Source organism: Pan troglodytes, chromosome 16 (assembly GCF_028858775.2).
Source record: "Pan troglodytes isolate AG18354 chromosome 16, NHGRI_mPanTro3-v2.0_pri, whole genome shotgun sequence".
In the NCBI taxonomy this organism is placed as follows: domain Eukaryota; kingdom Metazoa; phylum Chordata; class Mammalia; order Primates; family Hominidae; genus Pan; species Pan troglodytes.
In genome coordinates, this window is record NC_072414.2 from 54537999 (window position 1) to 54561846 (window position 23848).

Consider the following 23848-nt stretch of genomic DNA (forward strand, 5'->3'; position numbering starts at 1 on the left):
CAAGTGAGCTGGGGCACGGCTAATCTTCATCTGTGTTGGGTTCTTGGAGTGGATTGAAAAGTGCTCATAGAGATATTGTGATTGGTGTTTGGTTTGCTTTTTCTCTGATTGAACAGCAACTATTTGGATTCAGCCTTTTGCTTGTGCTGTGTTAATTTTGGTATTTCATTTCTTGCTCCATAGTTGTGAACTACTAAGATGTTCTGGAAAGGCAAACCAGAAAGCTGGGAAGTGTTCTGGACTGGCTTCTCAGGAGATAGTCTTCCTGGGGGCATGTTGTCTGAAGGTTTGTTTTTTCTATCCAGTTGCAAGGACAGCATAGAGAGCCCCTCTTAGCATAAAGCCAATGAGAGTGTGAGTAGTTTATGAGGCCATCTTGGCACCATGGCCAGTGTGGAGGAAAGGCAAAATCAGTTTGGTCAGTGGCCACACAGCGAAGGCGGAGTCCTTTAGAGCAGGGGGAGCTTTGAGATCTATCTCTAGCAGCCACATGGCTTACAATAAAGCTCAACCTTGAAAGCATTTACAGACTAGAGCAATGAGGAGAACGAATCACCTGGTAGTAATGTGAGATGCAGAGGCCATGAGGAGGCATGCTGCATTTCTGTTGCCAAGCCCTTGGTCCGTAATACTGCAGTTTGTTTACAAGCCCCTGCTGATAGTCTGTGGACCTCTTGAGAACCTATTTAGGAACCAGGAAAAGACCAGCGTTAATCAGGGAGGAAAGGGGATAAAGAAGCAGTATTGAAACACTGAATCTGGCCGTTTACCAAAGAAACTGCTATTCCTTATGAAGGGAGGATTAACTGTTAATAAGCTCCCAATTATTATAGGTAAATATGTATTTGTAAAGATACCTGCTTTATTCTGTAGATCACTCATAGTGATTTTTAAAATTTTTCAGCCCTTTCATTTCTCTACTTTGTTGAAAAACATGTTCAGATACTGTTAATGTTGACCCCAACTGGGATGTCAAAATCCTTGTGCAGATAAGGGACATGTCATGCCACACATACAAAAGGATTAGACTGTCTAGGGTAGTATCAATCTTGTGGCTACGTTGACATCTTTGTGGCTTGTATGTGAACACACACACACATTTTGTCATATTCAGTGGACATAGTACTGGGTCCTGCATGACCCCTCAACTTACTCATGAGCTCCTGATCATCTCTGTGATGGGGGTAAATCCCAACCTCTGTTTATTCATGTTCCTCATTTAAATCTCACAGATGTACTCCCCGAGTGCTCGGAAGGGATCTGGAGCTACAGATATGAAAGGGGATATAAAAGACTTTGAAGATGGCTGGAGCCTATTTTTCGGTGGATGCCTTGGGCTGTGTTTTTTCATGTTTTCCATTCTGGTGTTGCCCCCAGGATGATATTTGAAAGGTGTGGATGTTTACTTTTTAGAACACAGGAGTTAGTCTTGCATCTTCCTTGGAAGGACTTCAGCAATCTGCAAATGGAAAGTAGCCTGATAAATTTCTGATCCTCATCCAGCTGTTACTGCCAGTCTGGTTGTGAAATGTGACAGGGCCGTGGCCAACTGTGTGATGTTGGAATATGTTGCCTCTGAAATTGCTGTCTATCCTCTACATTGCTATGTGAATTAAGAAGTGATCAGGAGGTCTAAATCGCATTTTGCATCTGCCTATACAGGAGTTATTGGTTTTCCATTTATCACAAGATATTCTTCCAGGGGCCCTTTGCAAGGGGTTGCAAACATATGGAGCTTCATTCCAGCCCGAGACTATGCTTGTGGAAAGATACTTAAAAGTATAAAATAGGACACAGATGACAACTAATATCGATAATGAGACAAGAAAATTATGGTCCTGGATGTCTGCCCTCGGAGGGATTAGGACTCCAGCCTGAGTCTGGAAGACCAGACCGGATTTGAAAAATGGAGAGAGCAAGGGAGGAACATTTCAGGCAGGGGAACGACACACAAATGAGGAGCTAGGAGTGGATGGAGTATGTTGGGGACAGTTATAGAGTCTTACAAAGTGGGTTTATGTATGTCCTAAGAGAATCGGGTAAAATGGGATGGAAAAGTAGGAGTGGGGTAGACATCGTAACGCTTTGGATGACAGAAACCCCAAATTGGCTTAAACAATAAAGACAATGCATTGGCTCAATAACTGGAAAAAGACCTACTTTTCAAGTTGCGCACAGGGTTCTCTAGGTGTGTCTTCCTAGGCCTAGATTTCCTGGTGCTCACCAGAAGGCAGCTAGCAGTAGCCAGGGTTCCCTGGTTGTTCCCTCACACCCATAAGCATCAAACAAAAGACCTGACATTTATTCCGCCTAACTAACATGGCAGCCAGGGGAAATGCCATGTGCTTAGAATTGGGTTCCTGTTCATCCCACAGCTAATCAGAATACGGTTGAAATTGTGCTGATTAGGTTATGCTGGTAAACATCAACCTCTGGAGCTAAGTTTGGGGCCAGATCCTGTGGCTGCTACATAGTGATTTCCCAAAGGAAAATCTATCCAGGCAGAAAGGAATGGTAGGATGGAGGGTGGATTTACAACAAAAATAATGTCGACTCAAGGATAAAATTATGGGTGGATTTGAATCCTAGGGTAAATAATCTTGAGGAATCCAAGACTTTATTCTATAGGTAGATCCACTTGGAGTTATTACTGTATCTGTCTTGGTCCTTGACAGGAGTGTGTAATGGTTTGCCACTGGTCTTAACTATATCTGCTTATGCCCAGAAAAGTTCTTTGGTAGCTAATTTGCTTTCTTATCCTCATCTGCTTTAGCTGTTTAGTAGGACTGTACATGTAGAGTCAATTAGCTGCCTTTAATTGAGACCCTACGGAGTGTAAAACATGAATGGCTTTGGAGGGAGACCTTTCCTTCTTCCTGTAGGGCTCCCTGAGAGCCATACTCCAGTTACTTAAGATTCTTCTGTTCGGTTATTCCATTTAGTCTTCCATTTGTTCACATTAACACTAATCACAAATCATGTGGGATCGCTGAAGTTTATTTATTATTATTTTAATTGAGACAGGGTTTCACTATGATGCCCAGGCTGGTTTCTAATACCTGTACCCAAGCAGTCCTCCCACCTCAGCCTCCCAAAGTGTTGGGATTACAGGTGTGAGCCACCGCCCCTGGCCACTGAAGTTTAATAGTGCCACTCAGAGGCCTGCCATGCATGCCATCCATGCATCCATCCATGCATCCATCCATGCATCCATCCATCCATCCATCCATCCATCCATCCATCCATCCATCCATCCAGTGAGTTCCTGCTATGTGCCAAGAACTCTGCTGGCCACTAGAGGCGAAATCTAGGTATGGCACATGGTCCCTACTCAAGAGCTCCAGTCTGGTTGGGGAATTTGACAAATCTACAATTTTGAATTTATGTGGTATACACTGTATGTAGTGTGCTGTGGAAGTTTAGAGAAGAGCGGTTTCTCTCAACCAAAGGTGTCAGCTGATAACATTGTTTAGTAGAAATGATGTTTAAAATGGGCTTAGGGAATTGGGTAGGGCAGGGGGCAGATGTTTAGGCAGAGGGAAACATGATAAATGAATCAAGGCCACAATGATGTCATTTCCAGGAAGCCACAGGTGTTGTTTTATAGCTAAGTCTTAAATAGCTGCGAGGTGGAGTGGAAATGCAGATTCCCAAGCCTGCCACCTGAGATTCTGATCAATCGATTGGGAATGTGGTCTGGGCAACATACTTAAATCTACACTTTCTAGCTGGTTCTGATGATGGTGATCCAAGGAGTACCAGTCTGGGGTAAGAATTCAGGTATGGGGCTGGGAGGGTTGAGGGATGAGGCTTCAAATGTAGGCTGGGGTAGAGGAAGAGCAGGAGTCTGGAGAGAGTGGTCAGAGTGGTTAAGGAAGGATGGAGGAGAGCTTCCAGGTCTGAGTGGTCAGCAGGATCTTGTAGGAAGTTAAAGGCATCAGCCAGCAGAGTATGTAATGTCCAACAGAGCATACTTACAACAGGAAATAATAGTTTAGGTTTATTTTTGCAGAGATGAGCTAAAACATATTTACAGGGGGGAAAATACCTCTCGAAATAATGACTTGGCTCTAAACTCATGCAGCCGAAAATTCAGGTTCCAAACTTCAAGTGCAATTCTTAGTCTGCAAGTCGGCCTCCCAGTTGGAAATTATTTATCTTTGTTATATTAGCTCAGTGATTTTGGAATGCTCTTGAGTAACTTTGGAGGCCACTCTACAAATTGCTTGATTCATTATTTAAAAATATGATCGATTCAAGACAGAATAAATGTTCAGAATACTGAGTATTTTTCAGTATTCAGAATAATACTGAATCCACATGGGTGGTGCATTAAAGGGGGTGTGCAGCATTTATGCAGTTAAGGATATTTGGGGGGTCACTTAAATTGGGCCTCTTTTCATAGAATTGTTAAGACATTGCAGGACATTTTAATTTCTTCCCTTAGACAGGTAACCACAAGAATCTCCTCAAACTGTTCTTGATTTATTCTGCAAACTGCTTGGAGTTCCCCATCTCATGGATGGTGTACTGTAGACTAGAGGTCCCCAGCCTTTTTGGTTTTTGTGGAAGACAATTTTTTCATGGACCAGGGGCTGCAGGAATGGTTTCAGGATGATTCAAGCACATTACCTTTATTGTGTACTTTATTTCTATTATTATTACATTGCAATATATAATGAAATAATTATATAACTCACCATAATGTAGAATCAGTGGGAGCCCTGAGCTTGTTTTCCTGAAACTAGACAGTCCCATCTGGGGTTGATGGGAGACAGTGACCGATCATCAGGCATTCAATTCTCATAAAGAGTGCACAGCCTAGGTCCCTCGCATGGGTGGTTCACAATAGGGTTTGCAGTCCTATGAGAATCTAATGCTGCCACCTGTCTGATAGGAGGCGGATCTCAGGTGGTAATGTGAGTGATGGGGAGCAGTTGTAAATACAGATGAAGCTTCGCTTGCTTGCCCACTGCTCACCTCCTACTGTGTGGCGTGGTTCCTAACAGGGCACAGACTGGTACCGGTCCATGGCCTGGGGATTGGGGACCCCTGCTGTAGACTATACTTCTTAATTCCTGTGCAAGGATGATTTTTACTTACCTGGTGTTAAGAACCAGAGTTCAGGCAGGGCGTGGTGGTTCACGCCTGTAATCTCAGCACGTTGGGAGGCCGAGACAGGCAGATCATGAGGTCAGGAGTTTGAGACCAGCCTGGCCAACATAGTGAAAGCCAATCTCTACTAAAAATACACACACACACACACACACACACAAATAGCCACATGTGGTGGCAGGCACCTGTAATCCCAGCTACTCGGGAGGCTAAGGCAGGAGAATCACTTGAACCTGGGAGATGGAGGTTGCAGTGAGCTGAGACCGTGCCATTGCACTCCAGCCTGAGCTTCAGAGCGAGACTCTGTCTCAAAAACAAAAACACCTAGATTTCTGACTGGCTCTATGTTTTACAATATTATTACCCAGCTACCATTACAAGCTCAGTGGAAATGACTCAAAAAGTCACACTTTTCAATAGAGCTTTTTACTGCTTTGTGTCTTACATTGCATTGAATTCATTAGTTAAGTTTGAGAACAAGGGGCCACCTAGCAATAAAGTATGACAGCTGCTTCATCCTTGACATTAAAATTATTTATTGTTTTAGGCTTTAGAGTGTGGGTTGATAGAAGGTACAAAAGGCACACTTAAAGACAAAACATTGACTTTATTCGTCAGTTAGCCCAGTTAATCTTGACACTGTTCGCTTTTTGAGTCAGGTACTTCTTTGTTGTCGTGGGCTGTCTTGGGCTTTGCTGGATGTTTTGCAGCATCCTGGTTGCTATCTGCTAGACCCAGTTTTGACAATCAACAGATGTCTCTAGACATTATCAAATGTCCCCTAGGGAATAAAGTAACCCCTGGTCGATAATCACTGAGTTAGCAGAGACAAGAAAGCCTTTTATGGCTATATTTTTATTCTGTTATTAATCTGTCTTTTGAGAAATTTGTTTTGACTATTAAATACATACAGTTGATTCCCATTATTCACAGATTCCATATTTGTCAATTTGCCTACTTAGTGAGATTTATTTGTAACCTACAAATTCATGTTTCAGGCATTGCTGTCATTCATTGACTTATGAAGCATGAAAAATTTGAGTTGATCAATGTGCACATTCCTAGCTGAGATCACACAAGAAAACACTCTACCCTCTTGTTTTAGCTCTCATACTGTACACAAGTGTCCTTTTTGTGATCTATTTAATGTCATGTTTTTGCATTTTTATACTTTTGGGTGATTTTGCTGTTTAAAATGAGCCCCTGGTGTAGTGCTGAAGAGCTGTCTGGTGTTCCTAAGCTCAAGAAGGCTGTGATGTGCCTTAGGGAGAAAATATGTATGTTAGATAATCTGCATTCATACATGAGTCACAGTGCTGTTGCCTGGGTTAAATGTTAGTGAATTGACAATATATTAAAGAAGCCTCTTTAAATAGAAACACACATAAAGCAATATTATGTATTGATTGGCTAACAAAAATTTTGTGATCAGAGGCTTGTAGGAACATAACCTTGTATTTCCCCTAGGAGCAGAGGTTCAGTATTTGCTAATTCAGTATTCATAGAGACTTCATAGAATATAACTACTGCAAATAATGAGAATTGACTATGTGTTTATTTTTCTAGCCTGTATGTCAGAAGCCTGCATTTTAAGGATCTCACGTGATATGTGATTAAACAAGATTGCTTTTCTTTCTAAAAAATAGTATATCCACATTATAAAAACTTTTAAAATAAATAATTGCTGAGTCAAAGGATGTCAGTATCTTTAAAGCTCCCACATACATCATGAAAAAGGTTGAACTGATTTACAGTGCCAGCTTCAGTATATCTTTGCTGGCTGGCATTATTTTGCATTTTTCATATTATTTAAGAATAATGGCAGCTGGGCACAGTGGCTCACTCCTGTAATCCCAGCACTTTGGGAGGCCGAGGCAGATGGATCATCTGTCAGGAGTTCGAGACCAGCCTGGCCAACCTGGTGAAACACCATCTCTACTAAAAATTAGCTAGGCGTGGTGGTGGGTGCCTGTAATCCCTGCTACTCAGGAGGCTGAGGCAGGAGAATCACTTGAACCCAGGAAGTGGAGGTTGCGGCGAGCCGAGATCACGCCATTGCACTCCAGTGTGGGCGACAGAGTGAGACTCCGTCTCAAAAAAAAAGAAAAACAAATGGCAAAATTGATTCATGTTAGAGAAAATTCAAATTACACAGATATATTTAAATTACAACTTAAAATCCTTTCCCCTTTTTTACTTTTTCCCACCTTTTCCCCATGAGTGTTAAGAATTTGGTACATGTAATTTTCAGGCCTTTTCAGAAAATGCACATAAAAATAAATGAATTTTTTAAATAAATGCATCTATATTAAATACCCCTAATTTAATATAGAAGGGACTGAATTTTTGCCTATTATGTGCCCTTAGCATTATGCTTTGTTATTGCATATAATTTAGGTGGAAAAATGCTTCCTTATTATTTATAAAATACTTATTAAAATGCTTAACTTGTCAAGAGAAATTATATAATGATGCTTCTGTTTAATAGCTGTGGTTTACTTTTTATGCTGTGCAATTAGCTTGGGATGCATATCTTTTAATCTAATCTTTTTTTTTTTTTTTTTTGCCAGTAGCTAGAGCTACAGAACATAACACAGATTCAGTCTTGCAGTTTTATTATTTTCTTTCACTAGACTTGACAGAGGATTTCAAGAACTCAATTTTCAGGTAGATAAGTAGTTAATGACTAGATGCAGTTGGGTAAACATTATCTAGGATCAACCAAGATGCTTAATCTAAATTATTACAACAGTTGTTTGTGGAATGAGTACAATGTGAGGAAAACACTTTAGTGTTAAAGTGATTCTCTAACCCCTGCCCCCTCACTGTGGCAGGAGAAAAGAGGATATTAAAGCTTGGTTGATGCTCATTCATGTATTTCAGGGAATATAGGGACTATTTAATAGTATGAATAGAATTTCCGTAGATAAAGATTTCCTTGATCTAGTATGAGGAAGTGAGACCTTGTACCAGCTGTTGATACCAGATATAGAATTTTAGTTGAGTTTTAAGCCCTATTTATACCAGAAAGCTGTAGTTTTAACTTAAGATGACTTAGACAATAAAAATGCTACTGGGAAAGAGATACTAAAATGTTCACAGTTTTGACTGACAGAAAAACTCAGGAGAATTGTAGAACTTTGAAATAAGTCAGATAAATCCTTTCTAGGATGATGGGACAGAGAAATTGTAAAGGTTTAGGATTACCTGTTTACTGCTTAGAAAAAAATAAAAAATACACTTTTACCAAGGCCAGTAAGAACTATTTGCTGGAACAAATGGAAAAAGCTGGATAATGCTACTGACTGAGTTAAGGGGATAAGCCACCCAGTACCCAGGCCTCGGTTTCACCTAACAAGGAGACAGGCCTCGAGCATTGGTAAGAGCCATAGGATTCTATTTTCCAGTGAGAGAGTACCACTTACATGATAACTTTGCACCTCCGTCCCAAATTCAGCACTCTAGCAAGATGCCAGGAGTTCTCCTTGCAGGTGTGGAGAAAACTTAAGGGTCTGGCAGAGATGTAGATTTAGAAAATTCATGTACACTTGCTTTGCTGTGAAAAATTCACAGAATTTTTGAAGTTTATAAATTCTATTTAGAAAGAAAAAAAAAACACCCTTCTCACTGGTTAGGAATTAGGAGATTTCTTCCCTGTGATATTCTTAGTTTACTCTTGGGGTGATTTTTGTTTGTTTACTAGTGCAGGTATTCAGATAGTCATCTGAATCCTACAGGCACACGCTTTGAAGTGCGAAGCTTTTCCTCCAGAACATCTATGGGAGAGGCCCTTAGTAGAATGTTTAAAGGAAAAATATTTCAGATAATTGTCCATGTTCCTTTCTTAATTTTATTCCTAAAAAATAACCAGCAAACTTTTTTTTACGTTACTAATTTTTCATTTGTGAATATTTATGAAAAGACTCAGTTGAAGTGTTCCTTTATATTAACCTTTTTTTGTGTGAAAAAGATTTTTGTTTATAGCATGAATGAATTCTCGCTTGCTCTGAAAGATTTAAACATTATAGAAAGCTTTAGAGTAAAAGTAATAGATTAGATTGTGTCCCTCCTCAGAAAATCCTTTGTAAATAATATCACTTTCTTGCTGTCTTTGAACTTTGTTTATGAAATATAGGTTTTAACTGTGGCGTTTGCCACACCTGTGAGCTTTTCTTTATGTCTTCTGAGTTTTGTAAATATACTTGATATTCTTTGTCTCTTTTTCTGGTAGTTTTAAAAATATTTATCTGTCTAGTCTACCTAGGATTTGTTCTTGTGTATGATAGCAGTAGAGCTGCAACTTAATTTGTATGTGGATTTTTACTTTTCCCAGTATAATGTGTCAAACAGTTTGCTCTTTTTGTGCCAGTTTTAAATATCTTTATTGTATCCTAAATATCAATGTATTTGCTTTCTATACTCTCCTGTTCTAGTGATAATAGAATATGTCTATTTTCATAATGCTGTCACTCTGTTTTTGTTACTGTAGCTTTGTACTATATTTGATTTTATGAGGATATTTCCTTTCATTATTCTTATTTTTTAAACTTTTTTTTTTTTTTTGGTCATCCTAAAGGTTTTTCTCTTCCAGTTGGACTTTAGGATTAGTTTTCTGAGTTGAGATGCTCGTTGACTTAACGTTGACTTATGTTGACTTCACAAACTGAGGAAGAATTGTTGTCTTACAATATTGAGTCTTCTCGTCTGGGAAATGGTAGTTCTCTCCATTATTAGTATCTTTTTGGTTTTTTTTAATGTCATGTAGTAAAATTTAAAATAAGATTGGTTTGACATATATGTGGGTAGGTTTATTTCTTAGGAGTTTTTTTTTCCTTTCCCCTCCTACCCTTCTTTCTATTCCTATTTGCTATTATGAGTAGAATTTTTTTAAATGCCATTTTCTTTTTTTTCTCTTCTCTTCTCTTTTTTTCCTTTCTTTTACAGGGTCTCACTTTGTCATCCAGGCTGGGGTGCAGTGGCACGATCAGGGCTCACCGCAGCCTCAACCTTCTGGGCTTGGGTGATCCTCGCACCTCAGCTTCCTGGGTAGCTGGGACTACAGGTGCACGCCACCATGCCTGGCTAATTTTTTGTACTTTTTTTTTGTAGAGATGGAGTTTTGCCATGTTGTCCAGGCTGGTCTCAAGAGATCCTCCTGCCGCAGCCTCCCACGGTGCTGGGATTACAGGTGTGAGCCACCATGTCCAGCTAAACAAATGCCATTTCCTAAATGGTTCCTGTATCTGACCATTTGTAATCCACTAGACTCTAGGCAGACAGGCATTCCATTTGCAAATATAGAAAGTTTTACTGCTACTGCCTTCTTTTGGGTACTTTATTTTGTTTTTCTGTCTGCATTGGTTAGAGGGTGAAATAAAATATTGAATAGTAATAGCAGGCATCCTTGTCTTCTTCCTGATTTTAATGGGGCACTATGTATAACTCACCATTTGTTTTCTCATTTCCATGCATTTCTGAACTTTTCTTTATAAGGAAACATTTTGATAAGAAAGTATCAAATTAACTAATCGGGAAAATATTTAAGTCAGTTTTCGTTTTTTTCAAAGGATTTGGCAGTGATATGAGATGTGCCAAGAAATAAAAAAGGTTTTATGATTGATCAAAAACAGATTCTCCTATTTGTCTCTCCTTTGAGGAATTCCCCATGTATAGGAGCATGTTAAAACATCTGAAGACTCAATGCACTACACAGAACCTCTGAGAAACCCTAGGAACACACTTTGAGCAAGGTGGTCTTATTTTTCTTCAAGGAGGATGTGAGCGGGATCAAGGGTTCTCACCAGTGTCAGTGACCCAGGCTGGGGTGGAGTCTTGGGGTATGGAAGTCATGTTCTCCAGAAGTAGATGGAGCCACCTAAGTGGGCCCTAAGAGCCAATTGGTAGGGCTGAAATTCAGAAAATCTTGACTAATTGTCAGGTCCAGAGGGTCTTTGGAGGCCGCATGGAAACAGTGAATTTAGAGATGTCACGTACCAAATATAGAAGAGGAAGAGAATGACACACAAGATGTGTGATGTGATAGTGCAGGACTCTGGCACTTTTACATGGCAGGGGTCCTTATCTGTGTTACTGAAGAGTGGGCTGGCAGAGTTAAAGCCAAAGGCTTAGAATGTAACCTCAAACCTTGTCACAACTATTCTTTCTTGCTAGTAGATTCAACTACCTGGGAACACTGCAGTGGCGTGATCTCGGCTCACTGCAACCTCCACCTCCACCTCCCGGGCTCAAGCGATTCTCCTCCCTCAGCCTCCCGAGTAGCTGGGATTACAGGCACCCGCCACTACACCCGGCTAATTTTTTATTTTTAGTAGAGACGGGGTTTCACTATGTTGGCCAGGCTGGTCTCTAACTCCTGACCTCAAGTGATCCACCCACCTTGGCCTCCCAAAGTGTTGGGATTACAGGCGTGAGCCACTGTGCCCGGCTGGGAACACTTTTATTAGGTAAACTTCAAATTACTGTGTGTACCTAAAAGCCACAAGCCCTAGTACCTTTAAATGAAAGGTTTTGCGCCGGTGGTTCTTGGAGCCCTGTGTTCTGCAGAGACGCCTCAGTGGACTGCAGGGTTGTACAGCTCCTGATCTCGTTGCCTATTTCAGCCAAAGCAGCTCTGCTTTTATGCATCTCTGTTGCTTATTGGACTTCTAAGTGGAATTATATCTGAAGAAAAGACTTTGCTAAAAAATTTGAAAGCTATCATTGTAATTCGTTTTACTAATTTAAATCGTGTTTGTATGGGTGATACTGATCTTGTCTACAAAACTGTGGACATTTTGTATCTCAACTCAATTTTGCATTTCTCAAGGAAAATTTTCTGGCATGAAGGATTTAAAAATGACTTTGTCATCCATCTGATGTAGATATTATAGGATTTCGAATGTGTAGGCATGTGTTTGGGTCAGTTGTGTGCATGTCTTATTTCCTCTAGTAAATGGTGAGCTTCTTAAGGACCTGCTTGTATCTTATTTATTTTGTTTTGCATTCCTGCTCCCACCATTACTCCTGAGCACCTACCACATATGTTCAGGATGTAGTTCCTATAGAAGAAGAAAAATCATTTTCTTCTTCAACCTTCATAGATTCTTAATTGGAACAGACCCCGTTCTTAGTTGGAACAGACCCCCTGTAACAAAAGACAGATTTAACAAGAGAAAAACCAAATTATTGACATGTATATTTTATATATACATGGAAGATACCCAGGGAATGAGTAGTTCTCAAAGAGAGGTGCCTTTGAATTCTAGCTTATATAGCATCATCAACAAAGAACAGTAGGTTTTTAGAGAAGTGACAACACTAAGGAAAAGGATTTTGAGTCCTATGGGCAGCAGCTTGGGGGAAGGTAAGTAACTGCAGATAACGGCTAGTTAGCAAAGTTTGTTCACGTAGTTCCCTCTGGTACCATCTCCAGGCAGAGAAGTGAGAAGCATCTAAAGCTGTCCGCGGTGGTTAACCTTTGTTCTCCCTGATAAAAGAGGGGCAGGATACCTTTCTTCTTTGTAAACACATGTCCTGCTTTTAGGCAGATACAGGGAGAGCAGGGAAGCTTTCCTGCATTTGCTTCTTCTTAATTGTCTTCAGCCCAATAATCCTTCATATTTTGGGGTGGCCTATTCCGGTCTCCCACATTCCTGATTCTCTTCAAACCCCTGTGAATGAACATCCACTTTCCCTTCAGCTAGTGATGTCACTGAGAAGGCAGGAGAGGAGAAATTCAGAGGGAGGAGTCCTCCAGCAGCCTGACTTCCCTCTTGACTCTCAGTGTGCAGGCGAGTTGTTAAGAGAGCTCTAAATAGCCTCTTCTGGGGATTGCTGCATTTTACTAGGATCACCGAAAATTGAGGCGGGAGAGCTTGCCAAGAAAACCTCTCCCAGTTCTGCGTGGGCTACAATCTAAGTAACTGAGGCCAGCGGATGTGGACTGAGCCTAGAGGAATTGTGGTAAGGAAGCCTTGTTTCGTGGTGGGATTATCAATGTTGTCCCCGATGTTCAGCTACACCCTTCCTACTCTTCATGGCCAAATTGGAAAGCTGGCTCTTCTAAGCAGCTTTGTTTGGCTCGCGGTGAGCTGTGCTCTTTATTCTTTAGCCAGACCATGTGCATTATATCACTAGCACTTTCTTGTGCTCGTGCCACCTATTCTGCAACTATCTAATAGAGGGTTTGGTCTTCCACACTAGCTCTGAGGTAGCACTGTTGCCATAGCACCTGACATATACTGAGTGCTTATTTTAGGCAAGGCTCTTTCGTGGCAATGGAAACCCATTCATACCAATTTGGTAAACAAGGAAGTTTCCTGTATGCTTTTGGAAACAAAGGGCCTTGGGGATCACCAGAACTGGGGACTGAGGCACTGAAGGTGCTCTCCTGGGCTCCCACATACCTGGTCCCTCTTTTGGTGGGGTGGGGGGCGGGGTGTGCTTTATCTTATTATCTAGATGAACTTGCAAGGTCATTATTACCTCCCAGTTTGCAGTAACCTTCTGTGGCTGTCCTAATCTTTGTGACTTTGTAATCTTCCAACCGCTGAACTAGAGTTCCACCAAATAGAATGGCTCAGTTACCAGGAAGAATTCCACTGGCCAGAATTGGCCTATTTGACCGAGACCACACCAGTATGAGATCCCTGGCCTGGAAATGGATTAACTGCCATAGGGTCAGGGCTCTACCCCTGCCCAGATGGCTTCGGAGAAGTGGGAAGGTAGGGCAGGTCCCTGGGGACCAAAGGCAGCTCCTTTGGGCTGGGCAGACCACAAAACACATCTCTTACATTATTTAAGTATTTGCTAGAGAAAATGATTCATCCTAATTTCCAATTCTAATACTCCGTGTTTTTTTGTTTGTTTGTTTTTTTGAGACAGAGTCACGCTCTGCCACCCAGGCTGGAGTGCGGTGGTGGTATCTTGGCTCACTGCAACCTCCACCTCCCGGGTTCAAGTGATTCTCCTGCCTCAGCCTCCCAAGTGGCAATGACCCAGGCTGGGGTGGAGTCTTGGGGTATGGAAGTCATGTTCTCTAGAAGTAGATGGAGCCACCTAAGTGGGCCCACCTAGCTGGGATTACAGGCACCCGCCACCATGCCCAGCTAATTTTTGTATTTTTAGTAGAGACAGGGTTTCATCATGTTGGCCGGGCTGGTCTCGAACTCTTGACCTCAAGTGATCCGCCCGCCTTGGCCTCCCAAAGTGCTGGGATTACAGGCGTGAGCCATCATGCCTGGCCAATACCCCATGTTTTGATGTGAAATTTTTCTGTGCCTCCTGTCTTTGGTTAAGAATTACCAGGCATTCTAAAGTATGTCTTCACCTGTCTGGACGATGCCCCTGCCCTGCTCCTCAGCCCTTCTTTGGGGGGTGGACTCTGCCTGAATTGCATAATGAAGGCTGTCAGAGAGGAGGGCAGCTCTGCAGGTGATGAGACTTGAGGACAGTGTGTCACCCCTTCCCACTCATCGAGTGTGCAGAACTGCAACCGAGGCAGCTGGAGCCAGGAGGCAACGAGGGTGCTGCAGACACAGCCTAAAGAGTGGTGCCCACTTGCGTGGCTCTTTCCAGAGGGAAAAAATGATTTGCCTCTCCATTTGTAGAGAATGTCGCTGCTTCCCATTCTTCCTCTACACAGAAGGAAAGGGAAAAGAAATCATTATTCCAAAACAAGACGGAAGAAAGAGAACTAGCCCCTTTCAGGAAAGTCAGGTTTCTGGCAGGGCTGTGCCTTGCGACTTCATTAGACCCATGTGTTATTTTGAGTGGCGGGAATAATAGGACTTGCACCTAATCAAGGAAAGGAATTCCAAACAAAAGCTTGGGTGGGGTTTCCTGGGCAGAAGCGTGATATTGTAATAAATGGGAAGCAGGGTTCTACAGTCCAATCTCTGGTCTGATTACACAAATTATAGCAAAGGGCCTGTTTTCAAAGGAATGTAACACACCCCGCCGAGGCCCCTCCTCAGCGGGTGTGTCTTCATTTCCTCAAGCTCCCTCCTTAACAGCTAACGCCTTCGTGAGAGGAGCTGAGGGCCCTATGCGGAATAATTAAGATGCCTTCTTTAGGGTCTCTGCCTTGGGGCCATTTTACAGGTGAGTTTACCTTATGCTGAAGTCCTTTAGGGACTCCTGTGGCTAACTTCTCCGCCCTTCTCTTGCATTACTGAACAGAAAGCGAGTGCAGGAGCCTGACCTTCCAGTCACAATTGCGAACATTTCCAAGCACTAATGAGCCAAGCGCTTTCTATGGAGTTGAGGAAAGCATTTAGATGAAAAGTCTCTCTCTCTCTCTCTTTTTTTTTCCGCAAAAGGTGTATCATCCCTTGCCACTGTGCCTGATCGCCTGCTGCTGTCCTTGGTCTTCAGATCCCCACCCTGGCCTCCTCTCCTTCCCTTTCCGACTCCCTGGGCCCAGCCAGTTGAGCCACTGAGGAATTCTCCCTGCTGCTTCCTCTTGCAGTATCCTGCTCCCTACCCCACTTTTTCTTTCCTTTCTTTTCCATCTTCAGATTTTAACATCCTCTCCTCACGAAAGCTCCCTGTCCTTTTCCTTCCTGGACTGTCCCTGAGTCTCTGTTAGATCCCTGGAGCACCCTGCGTTCACGTTTTGAGTTGTTATCTCACCTAGTATTAAATGATACCTTTGCTTCTTTTTCCTTTTCAACTTATAAGCTCCTCGAAGTCTAGAACTGTCCATCTTCAAATTCGCGATACCTGGCACATAATAGATACACCCGAATAGTTTGGAGATATTGTCTCTTAAACAAATGATATATTCTGATTTTATTTTTTAACTACAGCCAATTTATGCCCCATAGCAGATGTATTTCTATTATAGCCCTATCTATGTAGTATTAAAGATTTTTTTATACCATTTTGGTTTGTTTTTACCCATGTATCTTGCTGCCTTCTCTCTGTTTAACTTTAAGATTCAAGGAGCCCAGTAACTGTGCGGCAAGGCATCGTGGGACAGTTGCCTGACACCTGGCATCCTGGGTTGTGGCCCTCATCCTTCACTGGGGATGTGTTTGGGTTACTGCAGAATCTGAAGGGCAAGATGAAATCATACAGGTGCTGGTGCCTGTCTCCTCCTTGCCTGTCTGACGCAGCCTCCCTCTGCTCCCTCTTGGCTCTGCCCCTTCTGGCCTTCCTGAACATCTCTCCTCCATTTATTTATTTATTTATTTATTTCCATAGGTTTTTGGGGAACAGGTGGTGTTTGGTTACATGAATAAGTTCTTTAGTGGTGATTTCTGAGATTTTGGTGCACCCATCACCGGAGCAGTATACACTGAACCCAATTTGTAGTCTTTTATCCCTCACCCACTTCCCACCCTTTCCCCTCAAGTCCCCAAAGTCCATTGTATCGTTCTTATGCCTTTGCATCTTTGTAGCTTAGCTCCCACTTACGAGTGAGAATATATGATGTTTGGTTTTCCATTCTTGAGTTGCTTCATTTAGAATAATAGTCTCCAGTTCCATCTAGGTTGCTGCAAATGCCATTCATTCATTCCTTTTTATGGCTGAGTAGTATTCCATCACACACACACACACACACACACCCCAGTTTCTTTATCCCCTCGTTGATTGATGGGCATTTGGGCTGGTTCCATGTTTTTGCAGTTGCGAATTGTGCTGCTATAAACATGCATGTATAAGTATTTTTTTTTTGTGTAATGACTTATTTTCCTCTGAGTGGATACCCAGTAGTGGGATTGCTGGATCAAATTGTAGTTCTAATTTTAGTTGTTTAGGGAATCTCCATCCTGTTTTCCATGGTGGTTGTACTAGTTTACATTCCCACCAGCAGTGTAGAAGTGCTCCCTGTTCACCGCATCCACACCGACATCTATTATGTTTTTTATTTTTTGATTATGGCTGTTCTTGCAGGAGTAAAGTGGTATTACATTGTGGTTTTGATTTGCATTTCCCTGATCATTAGTGACGTGAGCATTTTGTTCATACGTTTGTTGGCCATTTGTATACCTTCTTTTGAAAATTGTCTATTCATGTTCTTAGCCCACTTTTTGATGGGCTTGTTTGTTTTCTTCTTGTTGATTTGAGTTGGTTGTAGATTCTGGTTATTAGTCCTTTGTCAGATGTATAGATTGTGAAGATTTTCTCCCACTCAGTGCGTTGTCTGTTTACTCAGGTGACTTCCTTTTGCCCTGCAAAAGCTCTTTAGTTTAATTAAGTCCCACCTGTTTATCTTTGTTTTTATTGCATTTGCTTTGGGGTTCTTGGTCATGAAATCCTTGCCTAAGCCAATGTCTAGAAGGTCTCCCATTCCTGTTTCTGTCGCACTTTGCACATGCTGGGCCTTGTCTCTCTCCCGTTGGGCACAGTGACCTGTCATCCTGCGAGGGTTGGCTTCACTGGCCTCCTCTGGGAAGCCTTCTGTGATTCCTTCAGCTTCCTCTGCCCTGCCATGAACTCTATGGGTGAAAGCCCCCAGTGTGCTTCACGTTTTATTGTAGTCATTTGTTTATGGGTCTCTTCTCCCACTGGATGGAAGGGGGCGGGGTTCTCAGGAAGGGAGACCTGACCTTACTCCTTTTGGTATTGCCCAGCATATAGCCAAGTGCCAGGCATGCACTAACTACTAGGTGATCCAGTAAGTTATTTGATAAGGGGCATTTTCTTCCTTAAATAATGAGTTTTTAAAAACTTAGTGGTGGTGTTTTGAGTTTTAGAATGATTGCACATGTCCTAATATAGTCAAAGTTTGGGGCTCTGCACTGTGCAACTCTGTTTTACACATGAGGGAATGGAGACTCAGAATCCTTAGCCACACAGCTTGCAGGAGGCAGGATGGTGCCTCAGCCTCAGGCCTTCAGAGTCTTCCTCTGGTGGGCTTCTCCCCAAGCAAGACAGAGTCCTGGAGACTTCATAAAAGTGTTATGCTGGCAGGAGATTGCTGATGTGCCCGTGGGGTGGAGGTAGACTGGACTCCAGGGAACAGGAACGGCTTTCAGAATTATCCCTGATAGAGCTGACCTTTTCACACATTGGTGGCAAGACTCATTTCAATCTGCAAAGTGGGAAGATTTCAGAGAATGAGAAAGGCGAGATGAAGTTCTGTGAGCACTACAGAAGGTTGTGCTGAGGTTAGCTGCACCCCTGGATTGTATACCTTATACATTTTCTTACAGATTTTACTTTTGTGGTGTTTTTCCTGTGTGCATTACTTTTCCTATGCTGTGTAAGATGTTGCATTCCCAGGCCAGGCACAGTGGCTCATGCCTGTAATCCCAGCACTTTGGGAGGTCGAGGCAGGTGGATCACTTGAGGCCAGGAGTTCGAGACCAGCCTGGCCAACATGGCAAAACCCCGTCTTTACTAAAAATACAAAAACTAGCTGGGCATGGTGTCGGGCGCCTGTACTTCCAGCTACTGGGGAAGCCGAGGCAGGAGAATCGCTTGAACCCCGGGAGGTGGAGGTTGCAGTGAGCCGAGATTGCACCACTTCACTCCTGCCTGGGTGACAGAAAAACTCCATCTCAAAAAAAAATATATATATATATACATATACATATATATATATATATATATATATATATATATATACACTGCATTCCCCCCACTGACACACTTGTACTCAGAAAAGCTTATAAATATCCCATTGTTGCCTGCATAATTCCCCCAGAGGAGGAGAGATGCATGCAGGAGCTGCTAATTTGTGCTTGTCTGCTTGCTAGAGACTCACCAGCAGCAAACCCAGACAAGCTGTTAATAAGTGTTAAACACCCCAGAGTCTGCATGCAGGGTGAAGTCCCAGCCAACACTCAAGAGACAAAAACCTTTCCCTTGAGGTAGCCTGTCTTGATTGCTATGGTGAATAAAGTTCATAAGTACCATTTTGAGAAGTATTTACGATATTCTTTTGGTACAGTAAAATTTCATTAGTTTGGGATAATGAAAGTCATCTAACTTAGAAGATATAGGGACAATTTAAAAACATTAAAGTATATACATAATAAATTGCACTAGACTGACAGATGATATTTCTAAAAGAGGTTTCTGAAATATGATCTATGACACAAATTTAAGGCATCATTGCCCAATAGAGGGATTTAGGGGATCTGTGCTAATGGATATTTAAGAGCAGCAATTAACATACCACTTCGTAATTAAGTACTCCTGGATTGCTTAAGGGGCAATGCCTGGCAACAGTTGGACCCTTCAGTTCCTTACATAGCCCAGTGTTCATCTGAATGAACTTAAAACTATTTGACTACCCTTGTTTTGCTAGGCAAACGCTTTAAACTTCCAGTTGTGGGTCTAGGCTTATCTCACATTATGAATTAATGTGGTCTACATGAAGGACATCCATCCTCCTACGTTTCAAATCAGCAAATATTTGAATGTGTGCTGTGTGCAGCAGTGTTGGTCAGCTTTCAAGTAATAAAATGTATTTCCCGCCCTCAAGAAGTTTGCAGCCCACTGTGTAGGATAGACAGAGAAACTGGCATTTGGCCCTGGCATAGCATTGTCAGGGGCCGGGCTTTGGAGTTGGATGGCTCTGCTGTTTACTAGCTGTGTGTGTGTGTGTGTGTGTGTGTGTGTTTTACCTCTTAAGCCTCAGTTTCTGCATCTGTAAAATGAGGATCATGATACGTCTTAGGGTTATTGTGAGGAAAAGCAAGGTAACCCATGTAAACTCTCAAGCATAAATGTTTGTTGTTTATCTGGTATGGCTGCTGCTGATGCAGTAAGGAAATGACTGAGATAAAGCATGGCAAATGTTCCATTAGACTAGGTATGTGTTATATCCCTGAGAACACACAGGTGTGAACAGGATAACTCCTGTTGGGGGCTTGGGGTGCGGGCAAGAGAGGCCAGTAGCTAGGGAGAAAGTTAGAAGGCTACAGATGAGCGGGACATCAGTACTTCTCTGTTTGTTCATTTGGCAAACATTTTTGAACATTTTTGGTGTGCCAGAGACTTCACCAGGCACTGGGATTATAGGAGTGACTCAGAACAGATTAAAAACCCTGTTGGAGCCTGCATTCCCAGGGAGAGAGAAGGGAAGTGCACACCCACGTGTGTAAGAACACTGAGGTGAGGGGTATAAGGCGAGTTCTAGGAATGTGGAGTAATTAAATATGGCCAGAAAGTAGAGGGATGTGCATGGGGTATAGGGGAACTGGATGACCAGGCTTAGGAGGGAAGTGAGCACATATTTGTGAAGGCCTGATGAGTCTTTCTAAAAAACCCCTGGCAGCATTGAGTAGCCACAGAAACCTTCCTTTTTTTTTTGAGATAGGGCCTTGCTGTGTTACCCAGGCTGGAGCGCAGTGGCACAAGCACAACTCACTGCAGCCCCAAACTCCTGGACTCAAGAGATGCTCTCACCTCAATCCAGGTCCTCACTGTGTTGCCCAGGCTGGTCTCAAACTCCTGGGCACAAACAGTCTTCCTGCCCCAGCCTTTCAAAGCACTGGGATTATAGGCATGATTCGCTGTGCCCAGCCCACTTTTTTTTTAAAATACATAAATATTTTTATCTGCTATCATTGTAACCCTTATTTCTTATAGAAAATATATACAGAATTAGAAAGTAAAAGCAAAATACCCATAGCCCCCACCTCTCAGGAAAAAATTTGTATTTTGACCAACTTATTTTCAGGTTCTGCCCCATGGCATTAATTTATTTCTTGAGTCGACATAGTTACGATCATAAGTACAATTTAGTTATCTGTTTTTTTCCCCACTTATTATAGAGTGAGCATTTTCTCAAATTCTTGTAAACAGTATTTTACTGGCTAAGTAGTATCCACTCGGGAGTATGAAATATGGTTGACTTAACCAGCTCTTTCTTTCGGATCATTCAGTTGTTTCCAAGACCTTATTAGCATAAAGAATGAATGTTTAGCATCTTGATTTGTGAAAGCATTTCTGCACCTGAGATTATTTCCTAGTGTTAAATCTGCAACATTGTGATTACTACTTCAAGGCAGTGGACATTTCCAAAGATGTTTGAAGTTTGGAACACATTGTCAGAGTCCTTCCCTAAAAGATTGCACTGACCGAAAAATAGTGTAAAGCTCTCTGTGTCATGAGGCACCTGGAGGCCTGGTGAGGGTGGATTTGAGCAGCAAGATGCTGGTGGGAGTAATATCCAGACAAAGCCTCCCCCAAGGTGATGGCATTGCTGAGAAAGAATGAGGGGACCAGCCAGGAGTTGTGGCTCATGCTTGTAATCCCAGCACTTTGGGAGGCCGAGGAGGGTGGATCACTTGAGGGCAGGAGTTTGAGACCAGTGTGACAAACATAGCAAAACCCCGTATCTACTAAAACTACAAAAATTACCCGGGCGTGATGGCGCGCGCCTGTAATCCCAGCTACTTGGGGGTGGGGTTGAGGAAGGAGAATTGCTTGTACCTGGGAGGTGGAGGTTGCAGTGAGCCAAGATGATGCTACTGTACTGCAGCCTGGGTGACAGAGTGAAACTCTGTCTTGGGGGAAAAGACAATGAGGGGACCTTGCTTGAATGTGAAATGTGTAGGCTTGTGGCACATCCTGAACTTCGGCCAGGCATGCTAAAGATGATGCCTTTCGGTTTAGGACCTCCAGAATTCTCTCTTACCGTTCCCCCTGTAATCTGTACCTTGTAACCATTTGCTTAAATGTCACTTTCCCCTACTGAGTTGAGTTCTCTGAGCCCACGACCACAGATATTAGCATTTTTATGTCCCTAATTAATGTTTAATTAAGGTCTATAAAATGGAGGAGGGGTGAAGGGAAAGGGGGCTGGGCATGGAGTGTGGCTTGGGCAAGGAACATGGTCCTTGTCCCAGTGTGGCTGGGGCTGGCAGGGCTGGGCAGCAGGAGGGAGTGGCAGGAGGGGAGGGGACAAACCTCCCTGCCCTGGGCGAGGTAGAGTGGAGCCCGAGCAGGCAGGGGTGGAAGATTTGACTCTCCATCGTGGCCCTGGTTTCACCACTGAGTGATCTGGGGCAAACCATCGCGTTCTGTCTATGCTTCATTTTCTTCAGGAGGGTGCCAGCAGCGGCAATCGCTTTAAATGGAACATTGAACGTTTATTTTTGGTCTATAGGTAAGAGGTACAATTTAAAGAAAAGGTAGGGAGTGATGAACTCAAACTCAGAAGACTCACAAGTAGTCCTCTTCAGAATGTTGGAAGCACGGTGCGTGGCCCATGGGGAGTGCTCAGTCTGTGTTAGCAACGGAGATGGATAATGACAGCCACTCATCAGAGGGTACCTTTCTCACTGACCAGCTGGGAATAGTGTGTTTCTTTGGGTAGTCTCTGCCCCTTGACAGATGGAAACACCTTCTCTCTTGACCCTGCCCCTGAGCTTGTCCTTTGGAAAACATCCTTGGCCTGGGCTTTTGGGGCTGGGAACACATTCCCCAGCCCTGTCCTCCTGAGCTCTCCTGCAGCTGCTGGAAGAAGCACCTGGAGGATGCCCAGCTGTGCCCTGCCCAGGTCCTTCCAGAATCTCGAGGCTAGATAACCCCAGTGTTAGAGCATGTATGAGCTTCTGAGGGCTGCTGTAACACATGACCACAGCTGGTGGCTTGTAACGACGGGAATCTATTCTCTCCCAGTTCTGGAAGCCAGAAGTCCCAAATCAGGGTGTCTATCGGGCCATGCTCCCTCCAAAGGCTCTGGGGAGAATCCTTCTCTGCCTCTTTCAGCTGCTGGTGGCTCCATGCCTTCCTCGTCTTGTGTCTGTGTCACGCCGCACTCTGCCTCTGTCTTCATACAGTCTGCCTGTTCTTTGTGTTTTTTCTCTGTCTCAGAATTCTAAGGTCGCTTCTCATTGGATTTGGGACCCACCTGTGTAATCCAGGATGCTCTCCTCTCGATATCCCTAATTACGTCTGCAAATATCATTTTCCAAAATAAGGTCACATTCACAGGTTCCAGGAATTAAGATGTAGGTATATCTTTAGTGGGGGCCACCATTCAACTCCTACAGGCCAGAGGCAGAGGTATGCTCTCATGGGAAGACCAAAGGGTCCCCTCTGGGCACCCAAGTCACAGACATTTGGCCTGACCTGGCTCTAGAGTCTCTCTTCCCTCTTAGGAGAAACTGGGAGATTCAGAAAGTTCCCCGCGGGAGGCAGGGGTTAGCCCGGCATTTGGGGCCCAGGATTGCCTGGGTGCTAGGATGGTCTTCTCAGGCACACTCTGCTACCCAGACTTTCTGGAAGCATGGCACTTTCAGCTCATGCATGAGGTTGGTGCAATCTGGAGTCGGATGTCTCTCTTTGCTTCTTGTGTAAGCAGGTGAACTCAGTGGCAGTAATTGTAGCTGTGGTTGGATTTTTGTGGTAAAGGGGAATGGCTGTGGAAAACAGAAGTTGGGTAGCACGTGAGAGAAATGTTGTGATCGTGTAGGATAGGCATGGCTGAATTTCAGTTACCAGAGTAGTTTTATAAACACTCCACATAAGTGAATGCAGACAGTTTAATTCAAATGAGAAGCTATGATTTGGTCTTTGTGGAGGTCAGATATGGGTTATACTTCAGGGTTAATAATCAAGCTTAAAGTTAATCCCTGGCTTTAAAGCTACAGTTGATGAAGCAGTAATTTTGTGTGAGTTTTCCCTTTCTGCCTTGTTCCGGTCAAGGCTGTGTTCAGTTCTCTGGTGATAACTGTCCTCTCTCTTCCTTCTTCTCTATCTCTCCTTTCCCTTTGCTTTCCCTTATGCCAGCGCTCCTCCTCTTTCCTCTTCTCAAGACTCTTCAGGG

At 43.1% G+C, this 23848-nt stretch overlaps 1 protein-coding gene across 13 annotated transcripts in view; it reads left to right on the forward strand.

Annotated features, from left to right (window-relative positions):
• TLN2 (talin 2) overlaps positions 1-23848 on the forward strand; it is a 450464-nt gene that overhangs the window by 156946 nt on the left and 269670 nt on the right. The window contains exon 1 of one of the 13 annotated variants that reach the window (XM_054666976.2): positions 12904-13077. The exons of the other annotated variants lie outside the window; for them this stretch is intronic. The gene's annotated coding sequence lies outside the window, so the exon portion shown is untranslated. Of the gene's footprint in view, positions 1-12903; positions 13078-23848 lie in introns of those variants that run through there. 13 annotated transcript variants of the gene reach the window in all.